A 16704-nucleotide genomic window follows, 5' to 3' on the forward strand; every position below is an offset into this window, starting at 1 on the left:
CCTTCTGAAAGAGAGAAGTCAAGTGTTCTTTTGTTATGCTAGAAAAGTGAAAATATGTTGAATTTTCTTTAATCTTTCTTTACATCATTGTACACATGTGACATCACAAGCCATAGTAGTCTTCTCATCCAGCCTTGAGTAAGCAGAAACTTTAAAAATTCATAACTTTTGAACGGATTGTCCGATTTTCCTCAAACTCTCACTGATGTGTTCTACTAACATTGCTGCATTCACTCAACCCACGTGTCTATGAAGGTGAACTTTTACTGTGCCTGTAAAATGATAAAATCCCACCTGGTTGATACAATAGGCTATAATGTAGTTTATAGCAGATGTCTTTTTCTTTTAAATAAATACCCAAATAGATGTGTCAGATTGCCAAAGAAGGAATGCTAGCTATTGTAGAATGTTTGTGGACACTCTGCACTTTCATTGTATTTTCTTGTACACTGTACGCTGCACAGCACGCTGAATCACAGGAAACCTTTTCTGAACATTTTCCTTCTATTCTATTCTACAATTTATGACTGTCTGCAAACCAAATGTACAACTCTATCTGAACTATTATTTGGCATCCACAAATCATGCCCCAAACTGCACTACCGCAAACATCAACCAAAACAAAATAACAAATGTTTAGATCTTTGGGGAATTTGACTATTGAAGGAATAAGTGTATGTGCTTCCCTACAACGGTTGTGTGTACCTCTTCATACTTTTCAGGAAGCTGAGTTTGTCAGCAGAGTCTCGGTTAAGAAATTTATACTTCCGTAATATAAGACAGGAGAGATTCATTGAAATCAAAAACAGATGAAAAATTCAAACTGGAATCTGTAATAATGATAACTACGTAGACGTATCAGGGACATGACCTCCCTGTATGTATAGAGTGCGAAGGCCTTTCTCGATACACTGCAATCATGAAAAACAGATGAAATGAAGTTTTGAATAAAATGACATAAAATACTCTCACTTTATCACTGAAACACATACAATTTAACTCTCTACTTGGTATGTGATGGTTGATTCCTCTTCTTATACGCATCCAGTATTGAGGCCCAGTTACTGTACACTGTACCATGATACACCAAATGCAAATTATCTCTTTTATTTCATTCTGGGAAGGCAGCCTATCTTTGAGAGCTTTGCGGCCCACTGGCTGAGAAGTACCTTACTGATTATAGACCTAGAGTACAGTATGTCTTGTGAAGAAGTTTGAGAGAGAGAACAAAGAAAGTTGAGTTAAATCAGGGAGATGGTCTCTTTCTACAGTTCTAACTCATGTACACTTTTCCGTAGGTGGCATACAGATGTAGGAACACTCATCATGCACGGTGTTGTTGTAAAAGTTGAGCAAAGCATGGAACCTACCCTTGTTTCAAAATGCACGCACGCACATACAAATTGTACTGTACATGTCAAATTAGCTAAATAGGGCCTCAAAATCCCGTTTATTACTCAGTGGAGATTCTTCTATAAATTGGAAAAGCATCGTTTGGCGTATTTATTACATACACCTACTGTGCCCTATCTGCCCTATTAGTGGTCCATATGGCTGTTAGCGGGAAGCCAAATCTTACAGATTAAAGGGATGTTAACAGCACATGGACAATTTGGGAGAATTTTCTCTTTCATGAAAACATCTACTGTAAACATGATAGAAACTGATGTAAGAATCAAAATAAAATGGTATAATATTACAATTTATGTTACGTACATTTGTACACATCTGAAGTTCCTGATGTGTACAACTCAATTCAAGCTTGTCCACAAGTCATTCTGTCAGTAAGAATATACACCGTCTATTGTAATACATGTACATTGAGTATACCTGTAACTGAGGGCATTTCATGAAGCGTTTTTTCAGATATTTTTTTCTAACAAATTTGCTCTCTGCCAATCAGATGCAAGGATTTCAGCAGCTTTTAACAGTCTGTCAGAAGAAATATCTGACAAAATGCTTCATGAAATACCCCCTTGAAAGCATCCAAATTGTGCTAAGTTCTGAAGAGTGCATAATTCACTCACTTTCTAAATAAATTCTGTCTTTCTCTACATTTTCCTCCTCTTGAGTTGAATGGGTTAATTGTACTACATTAATTTTAAGTATAATTTTGTAGTGCCCCTCAAATGGACAATGTATTGATTTATCTTCTCAGTAAAGTCTATGAATCTCTGCAACATGAAAAAGAAATTTTGCAACATATTTCATAGCACAAAAAAGAAACAGTTACTGTCAATTTTGCACTTTATACTTTGTACACTACATACCAGTACATGTACAGGTACACTGTACATTGTACAATATAGGGCCTACTGATTTTTTTTTTTTTTTTTGGGGGGGGGGGGGTGTGGGGGGAGAGGAGAAACACCATAGAAAAGTCCTGATCATGCCATGGGTGTGGACAGCCCACTCAAAGTACAATAAACTTGACTTTTCCCCTCTTTGCTTTCTCTCTGAGTAAGCTGATTAAGAGCTCTCTGGCCGCTTTGAATTCAATAATCCGGTATTGTTGCATGGGACATGAATTCCAAGCCTTGAGTATACACTGCACCTTGCGAATGTGTGGGTGTTTCGCTATGCTCAATCAATAGGGCCCACACAAACATATCCGATTGCACAGTACAGGGAAAAATTCAAAATGTACCAAATCAGCAGTTTGTGAAAAGTGTAGGGCCTACACCATGGTTCTGGAGTCCTTTCTTTTTCCAAGTGACCGTGCCTCTTGCCGGTAATTACCTCTGCCAAGGGAGAAGGTTATGGTTTCGTTACTGTTGGTTTGTTGGTTTGTTTGTTAGTTAGTTTGTTTGTCTGTGTGCAAAATAACTCAAAAAGTAGTTAATGGATTTTGATGAAACTTTATATACAGATGATTAAATTTTGGTAGTTATCCAGAAATTTTTATGGATTTTATGAAGGATTTTCTATATTTTGCCAGGTAGGGTCAATGACCTTGGGAGTTCAATCTGCGTATTTTTTAGGTTTTCATGCGCACAGTAAAGTGCATGCTCTAGTTTCTGCTGAGGCGAGGCATGCCTTGAATCTCAGGGTTTATGATGTAACAAAGGTTTCTATATTGGGATATTGGGAAATTGGGCGATTTTTCAGTGGGTAGAAATCACTCATCTGAAGAGCAAGATCACGGTGGAAAGTACTGCTTGGCGGAGGTCTGCGCTCTTAGACCCCGTTTACAGTGCTAGGCTCGGCCGCGGCTCGGCCCAGCCCCGCTTCAGTGTAAACGTGCAAAAGGCCAAATGTGGGGTCAAAATTGGCCTCGCATTTGGCCACGCTCTGGAGGTGGTCTCGGCCTTTTCTCAGTGTAAACGCAAACTGGGGCAAATGCGCGGCCAATTTTAGTCTGGCTTCCAAACCCTCTGCCCGTACTATTTCGTTATTCAGGATATTAACCCCCTCAACGTCGAAAACTAGTATAGTTTAAGGTGGTTTTGTCCTGCAAAGGCTTTTGCTCGAACGGCGACTTCGTCGCCACGGAATCCAGTTGGCAAAGGGTCTGAAAACCAGACTATACCAAATTGCGTTTGTTTACAAGCAGAGCGCCACTACGACAAAATATTGAAAGATTTTAATTAAAAGCGCGGCCGAGCCCGGCAGTGTAAACGGACAAAATTGCGGGGCTCGGCCCCGCAATTTGAGGCTGGGCTCTGTCGCAGCTCGGCCCAGCCCCGCACTGTAAACGGGGTATCAGAGTACTTTTATAGTTTAACAATGAAGTCAAGTACATGTACCGAAATAATCCAAACTTCATTACATGCATGTATGTCTCTTTAATAATGCCTTTATCTACAATTTGTAGTTTTTGTTCGTCACTTATAATACACATACATGTATCTCGTGAAGAAATGTTTGTGTTCTCTCCATCTGTAGGCCCATAAACTTCTTTTTTAATTTGACTTCATAGTGTAATCATTCAAGATAATATACGTTCAGAGGACAAGCCTTAACCTCGAGGATAAGCTTGTAGTTAGGGACCATGTAGACACACTCGTAGTTGGCTATTAAACATCAAGGTTAGCTCAATGTTAAGACCCATGAGATATCTCAGGGTTAGCGCTCTAACCACGAGTCGCGGCGGGGTCATTTAAGCACGGTGTGGACACAAAAATCAACGAACTCAAAGGTGCAGGAGTTTAACCTCGAGGTTAAGCTTCGTCGTGTGGATGCAGGTTGAAGTTGGGGGGCAAGAGCTTAACCTCGAGGTTTCCTTACCTCGAGGTTAGGGCTTGTCGTCTGAACGTAAGTAATGTGGTGCATGTTCAAATGTAGATCACATGTTCCTTGTCTTTACTAGTTATTTATTGTATGTCATAATTTCATGAAACCACTTCTGTTCCAATTTTACATAAATTCTTATGCAGCCCTAACTACAAAATCTGTAGAGTATCAAAATACATAAAGTGGTGTATTTAGTCCATAGCTTCCGGAACCACCACCCAACAGTTATATTTACATGCATAATTTCCTCTTTTATTTGCCAAAGTCAAGGACACCACATACAATGTACATGTACACTGCAATGAATATTAACCGCAGGGCCTTGACAAAAATGGCATGATGTCTTTTATGTCCAATGTGCTGCAAAAAAAAAATAATAACAATAATTGTGCACTGCTGAGCACGGGTACATATCAGTGTATCTCCCTAGTACAATTTGATATTTAATACTTGATAGGGGAGTATTTTCTTGTACACTGTAATACAAGCAGTTGTGTCATATTTGCTACCAAATGTCTAACATCAAAAGCACTATTACAGTAGTTCAGTGAAAGGAATAGCTTCTAAAGTACGGGTTTATTTACAGTAATATTTCTTATTAATGTGTATTTACATTTGTAATGTATTTCCTAGTATTGCCCAATAACAACAAACCAGTTTAATACTACAGCATTGCATACTACGGCAACTGACACTGAGTATACATTGTAATGTACATTGTAAATTTGGCAATGCCGAAATAGTGGAGGATACGATCCTACATTTGTACATGTAATGTGGAGTTCAAGGCTGTTGTAAACTAGAGATGGCATTAAAAATAACAGTAAATTCTTTGGAACACACCATTAAAAATGAAATTATGCACATTTCAAAATATAAATATGATTAGTTGAGGGACCTACAACATGAACAAAACATGTTTTAAACATGTTTTTTTTAATTTTTTTTTTAAGGAATGATTTTTAAATAAACTTTCAGTGGGTACAAATTCCAGATATCAAAGACACTGTGTAGGGACATTTCCACTGTTAGAAGTATGTACCTCCCTTGACATGCAGTCACCTGAAATTACTGTATAGCCTATGAAAGCTGTTATTTTCGTGAGGGTTTAAGTTTTGCGAATTGCTTCACGAATCAAAGTTGGACCGCGAACACACGGTAATGTTCAACGCAATTCTCATTCCAACAAACTAAAAAGTCAGATCTCTAAATTACCGTAAGATCTACAATGTACGTTGTATACATGTAGATACACTGTACCTACACAAACAGCAAGCTCTATACAACTTTCAGAGCTCTATAACAAAATTTTAGTATAATGAGGACTTTTATCTTTTACACTGGGAGTAGCCTGTAACACTCTGAATCTGTGACTGGTTTTCTGCATACTGCTTGAGTTGAACAGCAGCAACGAACAAGAGCTGAGTGATCAATGATGGCATGCCCCAGTACCCAGGCAAACTACAAGGAATGCTTGATGGATAGTGTGTAAAGCACCCACAGGCCCTGCATAAATCTCATTTTGTTTTCACTGCGAGAGGTCCTGAATTCACAGAAACGACAAAAAGGGAGAGGAAACTACTGAAATGGAAGTGTACAAAATTAATAGACAGTGGACGTTTTGATTTATATATAGCTAGGGCTGGATTTGTAGCCTGAACACTTGATAGAAAATGTACAACTTGTACATATATATCCCATCCTACGGAAACTACCGGTACCGTAGGCAAAAATACTTGCAGCTCAGTGACTGCTGATACTGTAGAATTAAACTATTGTGCGCAGTTCTCTACTGGTACAAAACAGTACGGCTTCCCTCACTAGCTTAGCCTATAATCTTTGTTATGGGTGTAGAGCTCTTCTACTCAGGTGGTTTTACTGCTGGCTTGCTTAGGTACGATGTACATGTAGGTGTCCCTAAACTCACTGTAGCATGTAAAATCAGTGAATGCAACTGCACCACACTTGTGTGCAACTAACCTTGAGATCTGTGACACACATGATTGATATCAGTGTACATTGTAACTTGTACAGTGCATGATGTAATTGCTGTGCTCATTTTTAACAAAGGAAAGGAAAAAAAAGGCAAGACTTGCATGTGTTTTGCTCGATAAGGGAAGTTCAGCCCAATAACATTTTCCATCGAGTGAGAATTTTTCTGTACTCATTAGGCACTAATACTGTACATGTACAATGTACTTCACAAAATTGTTGGGCTTGGATTTATGCTGATTGATAAGTAGGTGTCCATACACCGATTTACACTACTATACGTTGCATCTCATTTTATATGTAGCACTTGTAAACAAGTAAAATCTGTCCTTTTTTTCATTAATGTGCTGAATATATTTTGTTTCATGTATCCCCACATCTTCTAGTAAATAGTATGACTGCAAACCTGGACCTGGGTGTACTGTATTAGTGTACAACTGTACCCCAACTCAGTAGTGCCCAAAGTTGTACATAACAATAAATATCAAACTCTTTAACAAAAGGGATCTCAATGCTAATTTGCATCAAACGGAGACTTGTTTTACTGTTTTTGCTTTCAAAACACATGCCAATTTTGGAAATACTGCATGGAAAACTCATAACCAACATCAGGGAGAGGTGGGGAGAGTCTCTTCCCACCCCCCTGCCAACACAATGTTTTTTTGTTTTTTGTTTTTCTTCTTTTCCTTCCGTCAGGTGGTGAATGAAAGCTACAAGTGTACCATGCTTGGTTGAAGAACTGCCTCATGGGGCTAGATTGTCCCATTGTAACAACTGTGCGAAGAAAAAAGACTGCCTAGGCCGTCCGAGATCTGTTCTAGATTGAGGTATAAAGGATAGTCAAGAACCTTACACTAATTGCGTCTAATGCAAATGCTGCAAGCAAATACTATACCACCATTATATTGTAATGTAGACCTGTCTTAGGTTTTAATACTCTCAGAGCCTGATGAGATTTGGCATGAAAGCACAAATTGAGGGACACTGCCCAGGACTCTTAAAGGAGTGAAAGTACAAAGTAGCAACATTAATTAATAGAACCCATCAGTGAAAATTTGAGGAAAATCGGACAATAGACGCAAAAGTCATTAATCTTTAAAGTTTTGGTGTTGTAATGACTGGATATAAAGGAGACTACTAGAGTCATGATGTCATGTGTGGACAACAATATAAAGAGAATTGCACAAAAATTCATTTTCATGAAAATTATACATTCCATCAACTTGATACTGAAATATGTTAAAGGCATAATTTACCATGTACAGATGAAACAAAAACCCAGCAGTAGTGCTTTGAATTATAGTTCTAAAATGTGATTTTGGGGTAGAAACAACCACTACAAAATTTTGAAGCCATCGATGTTGAGTAGTATTTTAATAATACATGTAGATACACAAAATGTGAGCAATAGTTATAATAATAAAGATGTTTCCAGACTAAAACGTCTACAGTTATGGTTTTGTTATAGAAAAATACTGATATCTCCTTACATGTATATTCTAGGCTTTATTGCAAAAATTTTATATGGTAGGGATTGGTAGGATGTTTTGTGGTACAAAAGGCCTACACATTGTATCCCACATGCATCAAAATGTGATATCTTGAAATTTGTTTAAATTACTGTTCACAAAGGTAAACTGGACCTTTAAGATTAGTAATTATTCCCCCTGCTTTCTGAAAGCAGTTAGTCAAGTGCTCTTTCATTACGCTAGAAAAGTGAAAGCATGTTGAATTTTCTTTGTTTTCTTTATGGTTGTCCACACATACATCATAATCTGACTTAGTCTGTATACTTATCAATTGGTTCCAACACTAAAACTGTAAAAATTCATAACTTTTGCATCGATTGTCCGATTTTCCTCAAACATTCACTGATGCGTTCTACTAATGTTGCCGCTTTCACTCAATCCACATTTCTCTTTTGGTTTTGGTTTCCTATTAACCCTTACTGTGCTTTGGGCACCAACTGGCACACACACACACACACACACACACATACGTGTACACACACAGAGGAGTGCTTTATTCAACATTTGGCATGGATGTCCGGAAACTAAATGTCATTGAATAGGGATGATCTAATCCAATTAATCCTAATTACAGCCAAAATCTGCAGAAATGTAGGTGTTATCTTGGATGATGAATTGCTCATGGAAGCAAAGACTTAATTGTTATTCCGAAAAGAACCAAATTTTACGGAGAACGAACATTTGCTTTTAATGCCCCTAACCTATGGAATAATCTACCCCAGAATTTGAAACAAATCATTAATATTAATATATATATTCAAATCTGCTTTGAAATGCATTTTTTTTTTATACCAGAGTACGTAAACATGAAGCTCACTACCATCATTGTAAATGAAGTAGTATATCATAGAGTTTTTTTTTATTATCTTTCCATTTTTGAATGCATACAGTAGAAACATCATATCTACATGTACGTGTTATGCATGATAAAAGCAGTTTTAAAAATTGTTGTCATTATTATCATTATTATTATTATTATTATTATTATTATATTATTATTATTATTATTATTATTATTATTATTATTATTATTATTATTATCATTATATGTTATCTCTATCTTCACAAGATATCTCTTGGAGATTAATATCACGTCAAGTTCCATCCTGGAACCTTAGACTTCCAGTACTTTTCTCAGGATTCGTGCCGTCCCCAGCAAAGCTGCTTTTTGGAGCGTTTGCACTCGATCTGGCACACCAACATCGTCCAAGTGCCGTCGCAGCTGCTTTGGCGTTGTTCCGAGTGCTCCAACGACAATAGGGATCACCTTCGTTCTCATATTCCACAGGCGGCGAAGCTCTCTGGCAAGGTCTTGGTACTTCGCTATCTTTTCCTTCTCCTTCTCGGCTACTCTGCTGTCTCCCAGTACCGCTACATCGACGATTGTGCACATCTTTCGAGCCCTTTCTACGACGATGATATCCGGACGCCTGTGCTGGATGACATTGTCAGTTTGAACATCAAAATCCCACAGGATTTTCACTTGATCATTTTCAGAAACTTTCTGTGGTTCGTGCATATACCATTTGCTCTCACATGGTATTTCATGTTTTTTGCAAAGCTCCCAGTGAAGGACTTGTGCCAGTTTGTCATGTCGTCTTTTGTACTCCTTTTGCGCCAATTTACTACAGCCACATACGATATGTTGCACTGTCTCGTCTCTTTCTCGGCATATCCTGCATGTGGCATCCACATCTCTCTTCTGTATCTTGGCTTTCAGAGCATTTGTTGACAGTGCTTGCTCTTGGGCAGCGATGATCAGTCCTTCTGTCTCCTTCTTCAGTTCTCCTTTCTTCAGCCATAACCATGTGTCATTACTGCTGATGTTCTCCGTCTCTCTGCAAAACTGCCCGTGCAGCTGCTTTTCTCTCCACTTTGCAGATCTTTCTGTTCGTTTCTGGCTTTTGAAAGTAAGTGGATCAATGGCGTTTACATTATTTCCACTTTCAACCAGAACGGCTCGAAGGAGTTTTTCCTCACTGCTGTTTATGTAATTGTTGAGGCTGATTTGCTCCATTTCAACGCAATCTGACGCACTCACGAGCCCTCGGCCTCCTTCTTTCCTTGGCAGGTACAACCTGTCGACATCAGCACTCATTTGGTGGGTTTTGTAGATCGAGAGCATCTTTCTTGTCTTCCAATCCATACCAGCCAGTTCCGCCTTCGTCCATTCGACCACTCCTCCTGTGTATCTCAAAACTGCTACCGCCCAGGTGTTTAGAGCTGTGATCACGTGTCCGCCATTTAAGTGTGATTTTAGTACACTTTTTACACGTGAGAAGTACTCCTTCGTCACAGACACTTTGATAGCATTGTTCGAGACATCATCAGATTCCAACACTCCGAGGTATTTGTAATTCTCTCCTTCCTCCAAACTCTGTAGTATTCTTCCATCAGGGAGTGGTATTCCTGCACTCTTCACTCGTCTCCCTCTCTTCATAACCAGGGTAGCGCACTTGTTGATGCCGAAGTCCATGCCGATGTCTTTGCTGACCAATCATTATTATTATTATTATTATTATTATTATTACTATTATTATAATTATTATTATTATTATTATTATTATCATTATCATTATTAATTGTGCCACCTTGGCTTCCAGTTTAGACTGAGACACTTCCTTCAACTCTGCCTGAGTGGGCTGGCTAATTTTACAAAGTTCTACACACAAGTCTGTAGGTGAAGTTTGGTTGGATTACTGAATGCTGGTGAAAAAAAGGCTGGGAAGTTTATACACTGGACTGAGTTCCGTTAAATTCCCCTCATGAATTTTGCCATTCCACTCGACACAACCTTAAAGGGAACACAAACCCAAAGAGCAATGTGGATTGAGTGAAAGCAGAAACATTAGTAGAACATATCAGTGAAAGTTTGAGGAAAATCGGACAATCGATGCAAAAGTTACGAATTGTTAAAGTTTTGGCGCTGGAACCGCTGGATGAGGAGACTACTAGAGCAGGCTTTCAAGTGGGATAACGTAAAAAAGTAGGAATAAAGTGGGAACGAAATCTCTAAAAAAGTAGGAAAAAGTAGGACTTAAAGAGGGAAAAAGTAGGGCATTAAAGAAAAAAAAAGTAGGAATAAGTCAGGACATGTGCAGGCTTTTTGGAGTAGTTTTCGTCGACACTCACCAGAACTCTTGATGTTACATGTAAATCTTAATTTGTACTCACAACCCTGCTGCCTCAGCCTCACTTTTGCTCCTGGGAGAGCCTGGTAATTTTGAGCGATGATGAGAGCTGGTTGAGCACTGCTCCATGTCCTAGGCTGCAATATCAGTGGGATCAATCACATCTGCACAGGAGCAAAAGCTGAGGCTGGCAGCAGTCTTGTGGTTGATTGGTGTGTGTTATCCCTCTTTCATGCTGAAGAGGCTCTCCCCACCAGTAAGAATCTGCAACTAGAGTCTACTCATCATTTCTGAATATAAATTATTCAAGTAGCCTTGCACATTTTTTTTGCGGGGTTTTTCACCAAAAAAGTAGGAAAAAGTAGGAAAAAGTAGGATTTTGAGCAAAAAAGTAGGAAAAGTAGGGACAGCAGTAAAAAAGTAGGAAAAAGTAGGAAAAGTAGGGCCACTTGAAAGCCTGCTAGAGGTTATGACATATGAGTGGACAACAATACAAAGAAAATATAAAGAAAAATTCGACAAAAATTCACTTTTCTAGCATTATGAAAGAGCACTTGACTATGAAACCGCTTTCAGAAAGCAGGTGGAATAATTGTTACCCTTAACATAAATATGTCAGTATCAAGTTGATGAAATTTGTAATTTTCATGAAAAATGAATTTTTGTGGAATTTTCTTTATATTTTCTTTATATTGTTGTCCACTCATATGTCACAACCTCTAGTAGTCTCCTCATCCAGCCGTTTCAACATCAAAACTTTAAAAACTCATAACTTTTGAATCGGTTGTCCGATTTTCTTCAAACTTTCACTAATGTGTTCTACAAGTACATGCATATTGTTGCTGCTTTCACTCAATCCACATTGCTCTTTGGGTTTGCGTTCCCTTTAACATTGCTAGCTTACGCACAGATGTAAGCATACATGCATTGTTGAGTGGTTACATTGTAGGACAGTTATATAGTGGTATGGCAAAATACAATAAGTGGGGGCAGGGGACGTAAGGTATTCCTTCCAGAATAATAAGTGTAGGCAAATCAAGGATTAAAAACATTTTTTAAGCATAGGAAGAAGGGCTGTCAGTTATCATGCACACACAAGTCATTGTATTAACCACTCTAATGACTACAGTTTAGCTTTTATACATAAATGAGTCGCTTGATTTTAAAATTGATATGGAGGGGAAAAAAACACCCAGCAAGACAAATACAAACTGTACATGTACATGTACATAACAAATGAACCAAACACACAAAAAACCACAAAACAATTGTAAACAGAAATGGGTTAGTACTGGAAGTGTAACTTGAATTGAATTGAACTGATCATTGTTAACAAAATTTGTGGACATTCATATCTAATAATATGAATGTGGAAATGTGCCTTCCTCCAGCATAAAAAACAGACACTGTGTTCAGTGTGTACAAGCATACACATGGCTTAGCCCCAGAGACCCGCCGCTCTGCAGCGGGGTCCTGGCGGCTACCTCGCAGTTTCGTTCAAGTGAGAATCACGAACAACTCACTATTTCCACATATACGGCAACTTCACAAATAAACCATGGCTAAATTCCTATCATAAACACAGTGACAATAAAAAATGAAATATACACTACCCCATTGCCTTGTTTCTTCTCACCAATTTATCTGGAAACTGCAAAATTTTCCACATTTTTTAGGAGTAAGCAGCCTGCCCTAGTGGAGAGCTTTGCTGCTATTTTGAACGTGTATATCCATTCGTACGCATCTACGCATGCGTGAACAGTGACGTCACCATTACGGATGCTCCAGGATATGAATAATGCATCATCGCACGGTGCATATAAGGTGAAATGAATATGCATCATGTAGCGAGCGATACAGCTGCCAATGGACCGACTGAATGCATGCTGTGCGCATGTGCAAGTGATTGTGAGTTTTAGTGAGCATCGGTGAGCTGAAGATATTTGCCTTATAAGACAGCATTTTCTGCATCATAAGCAATGAAATGCATCAAACAGTCGCCGATAAGAATCATTCAGGTTTAATCGACCCATGTAAGTATTCCTAGTAGTTTTTGTTGAAAAATTAAGGAAATACAGCGCCGGAACGGCACCCGTTTGGTACAACATTAAAATCTCGGTGCCAAAACGGCGCAGCCCCAACACTGTACGTTGTACGTTGGGGCTGCTGGTCGCAGTTAACACATGGCTGTGTATGTACATGCTTACATTGTACGTACACAAATAACAATTGTTCAGCATCATCGATTATTCTATCACACTAAATTTTATCTGGGTAAATTAAAATCTGGTTCTAAATCAATATTTTTAAACCAGCAATGCCAATATAGAAAGCTTAGGCCCTATTCCTGTTCAGATTAATGGAAAATGATAACAGCAGAAAACAAAAAGAAATCTTGAGTATTTAAATTTCTAGATCTAGTGGTAGATAGATTTAGAAGTAGAACCAAGAAGTGAAACAAAGACCATTTCTTCACTTCCTAGCAGCAAGATTTATGCAGATGTGGAGAATATAACAGATCTAACCTAATATAGAGTCTAGACTAGACTAGACTATTTTAGACAGTAGAAATCTAGTTTAGCAGGCCCAGGTAAATTTAGCTAATTTACAGCAACACTGCCAACAGAAAATCTAGACCTTGAATCTAGATAAAACCCGTGAAACAAGTTTACTATTTTTAAGTAATTCATCATGTTCATTCATCCTGCAATTACAATGTCTAAATTTATTAAACGATAGAGCTACAGTCTGTAGAACTGCCTAAATCCATTTTCGCTGCTTATCAAGCTGTGACGCGGGCGGATGCTGTATGGAAGCAGGAGCCCGTCAAAAACACGGATATACGTCGCGTAGTAATTCGAATTGCTACGCGACGTAAATAATTACGTCGCGTCGTTATTCGAATTACTACGCGTCGTAATTCGAATTACTACGCGACGTAATTATTTACGTCGCGTAGTATATCTAATTCGAATTGCTACGCGACGTAATTCCGAATTACTGCTCAACGACTTAACGTCACGACATTAAATGAATTAGTGTCATGTTGTAATTCCTAATGCTACGCAACGTAAATAATTACGTCGCGTAGTAATTCCAATTACGACGCGACGCAAATAATTACGTAGTGTTGTAAATAATAACAACGCGACGTAATTCCGAATTACTGCTCAACGACTAACGCAGCGAATTAACGTAGCGACGTTAAATCAACCAATGAAATCGTTCGTTATTTGCTCATTGATGCATCACGGTGCACGTGCCAAAGGGCGAGACACTCATTTCCTACAGCATGTTTGTCAGTACAGAGTACTTGGTTAGCTGGTATACCTTGAATACATATATTTCTGATGCAATGTAGGCCCAATAATTTAGGTTATAAACATTTCATAGGATTGTACTGTCAACGAAATGGCATATGGCTCGCTGTATAGCAGGGAGGTGAAAAGGAACTTCCACCACCCTGCTGTATAGTCAGTTCCGGTTTTCACCAGCACGCAGTGAACGGATTGCATGCGCTTCACTACCTGTTTTTCACACGCTATTAGGAACGATCCCATTGGTTGATTTAACGTCGCTACGTTAATTCGCTGCGTTAGTCGTTGAGCAGTAATTCGGAATTACGTCGCGTTGTAATTATTTACAACACAGCGTAATTATTTGCGTCGCGTCTTAATTGGAATTACTACGCGACGTAATTATTTACGTTGTGTAGCAATGGGAATTACAACATGACACTAATTCATTTTATGTCGTGACGTTAAGTCGTTGAGCAGTAATTCGGAATTACGTCGCGTAGCAATTCGAATTACTACGCGACGTAAATGATTACGTCGCGTAGTAATTCGAATTACGACGCGACGTAATTATTTACGTCGCGTAGTAATTCGAATTGCTACGCGACGTATATCCATGTTTTTGACGGGCTCCTGCTTCCATAGATGCTGTGACTTCAGCGCAGTTCCATGTTTTGGACGAGTTTTTATCAACGGCGTGGACGGCCGGTCGGCCACAGCGGGCTACGCTACGTGGACGAGTTGTATGGCATGCCAGCCACAGTACTGGTGGCCCACTTGACGGCACGGCAGTGTTGCTTCATATGAAACCATACGCCAAAATCGGCGATTGGGACCGACGCCGTCTCATTCGTACCGTACGTTTACAGTAACACTAATCGGTACAGTATTTAGATTATACTTACATTTCACTTGAAACACGCCATCAAATGCAGAGAAAATATTCCAGACACTAGCACGAAAATGAAGACAAGCAGATATTCCACATAAACATCCCTTCTGCTCGCAAATGACACTAAATAGCTAGAGCTAGGTCTATAGATCTATTTCCGCGAAAACTGCGAAGGGAGGGTCTCATCGAAGTCTTCAATGTTCTCTTTGGTTTTTATATATATACTGTATCTAGCTCTCTACCCTTCGTTTGTTCACTACAGTAGAAGATGTAGCTCAGGTTCTGTCGTGTGCTTGCATGTAGAATGTCGATAAACACGCATAAAATGTAAATCCTCCTGCGCTCCCGTGGTTATTTTTCAGCTCGAAACACAACCAGCCGTATCCGATCGAACGATCCCGCCCGCACGGTACGGGTGAAGATCCAAGATGAATGAAAATACACACGGTACACACGAACACCACTGACACGCATTCTACATGTTATTCACTCATGCAGTCAAGTAGTGCGATCGTAAATACTGGCCAGGGAGTATGCATAATCATGATATGTTAATTATCATCACTAACCTTGTCCAATCGAACACAGGCTTTCTCGAGCTTAACATGTTTATTGTTGCCCAGCGACTTAACCCATACTAGCTCAATCCAATTCTATCATTAACGCTTTGAGTAATCGATAATTGCCTTTTGCAGCAATAAATGCTCGATAAGAAAATCAATAACGAAGTTTCTTAGAGGGCTGCGTAAAATCCTCTAAAACATACTCTCTTTCCTCACTTATACACTTAATTCATTTCCTAAAAATATTCAGAAATTATTTCAAAGCAAACTATCCATGTAGCTAAATTTGTATGTTTATGTGTTTATATATTTGAAAGAAACCGGTCCAGAATTGACCGAAGAATAATAAAATGTAATCTATCTATTGCCGCAGGACAGCATCAATGTATTTAACACTGTTTTGCATGGCTATTTGAGTTAATTGAGAAAAAAAATGCTATGAATGAGTTTGCTCTATCTATTTTGCAGTGCAAGATCTGTCCCTTAGCTTATAATTAATTTCACCTATTATTCTTTAAAATCTCAACTCATGTAACCTCGACGAGATTAAGGAAAGTTGGCAGTACCTGCTTCAAGTCGCCGACTCTAAGAAATGTGTTCATCAGATTATTACCGGAATCTCAGTAGTTTTGACATCAATCTCTATTGAAAGGAAAGATGTAGACTCTGCTGAACACTTTTGTCAAATTTTTTTTTATTGCAATATATATATATATATATATATATATATATATATATATATATATATATATATATATTGTAGTTGCTCCGCGTATTGGCAGTACTAGAAATAGCAATAATAATTATGGCACTGTCATCCCTGATGAAGAGGAAGGATCCTCGAAAATTCAGATTATTCATTAAAATCAAGATTGGCATTTAATGCTTTTGTCTGTTGTGACATTATTATTGCTATATATATATATGAAGAATTTGTTCGCAAAAACGATAAGTCCATATTTGCCAAATGGAGATATTTGCGGTTAAAGGTTAAGAAAAATAAAGAGAATAATAAGAAAATTTTTGCTTCTTTTGACCATAACTTCAAAAATGTACCTTTATATGTAG

At 38.5% G+C, this 16704-nt stretch overlaps 1 protein-coding gene across 1 annotated transcript in view; it reads right to left on the reverse strand.

Annotated features, from left to right (window-relative positions):
* The window catches only part of LOC139717045 (probable phospholipid-transporting ATPase IM), a 94148-nt gene extending 78653 nt beyond the window's left edge, over positions 1 to 15495 (reverse strand). The window contains exon 1 of the mRNA XM_071628557.1: positions 15087 to 15495. The gene's annotated coding sequence lies outside the window, so the exon portion shown is untranslated. The remainder of the gene's footprint in view (positions 1 to 15086) is intronic.
* Positions 15496 to 16704: the final 1209 nt, after the last annotated feature.

The sequence above is a fragment of the Diadema antillarum genome, unplaced genomic scaffold, assembly GCF_040938485.1.
Source record: "Diadema antillarum isolate AM-2024a unplaced genomic scaffold, OU_Dant_1.0 scf00000071, whole genome shotgun sequence".
Taxonomy (NCBI): Eukaryota; Metazoa; Echinodermata; class Echinoidea; order Diadematoida; family Diadematidae; genus Diadema; species Diadema antillarum.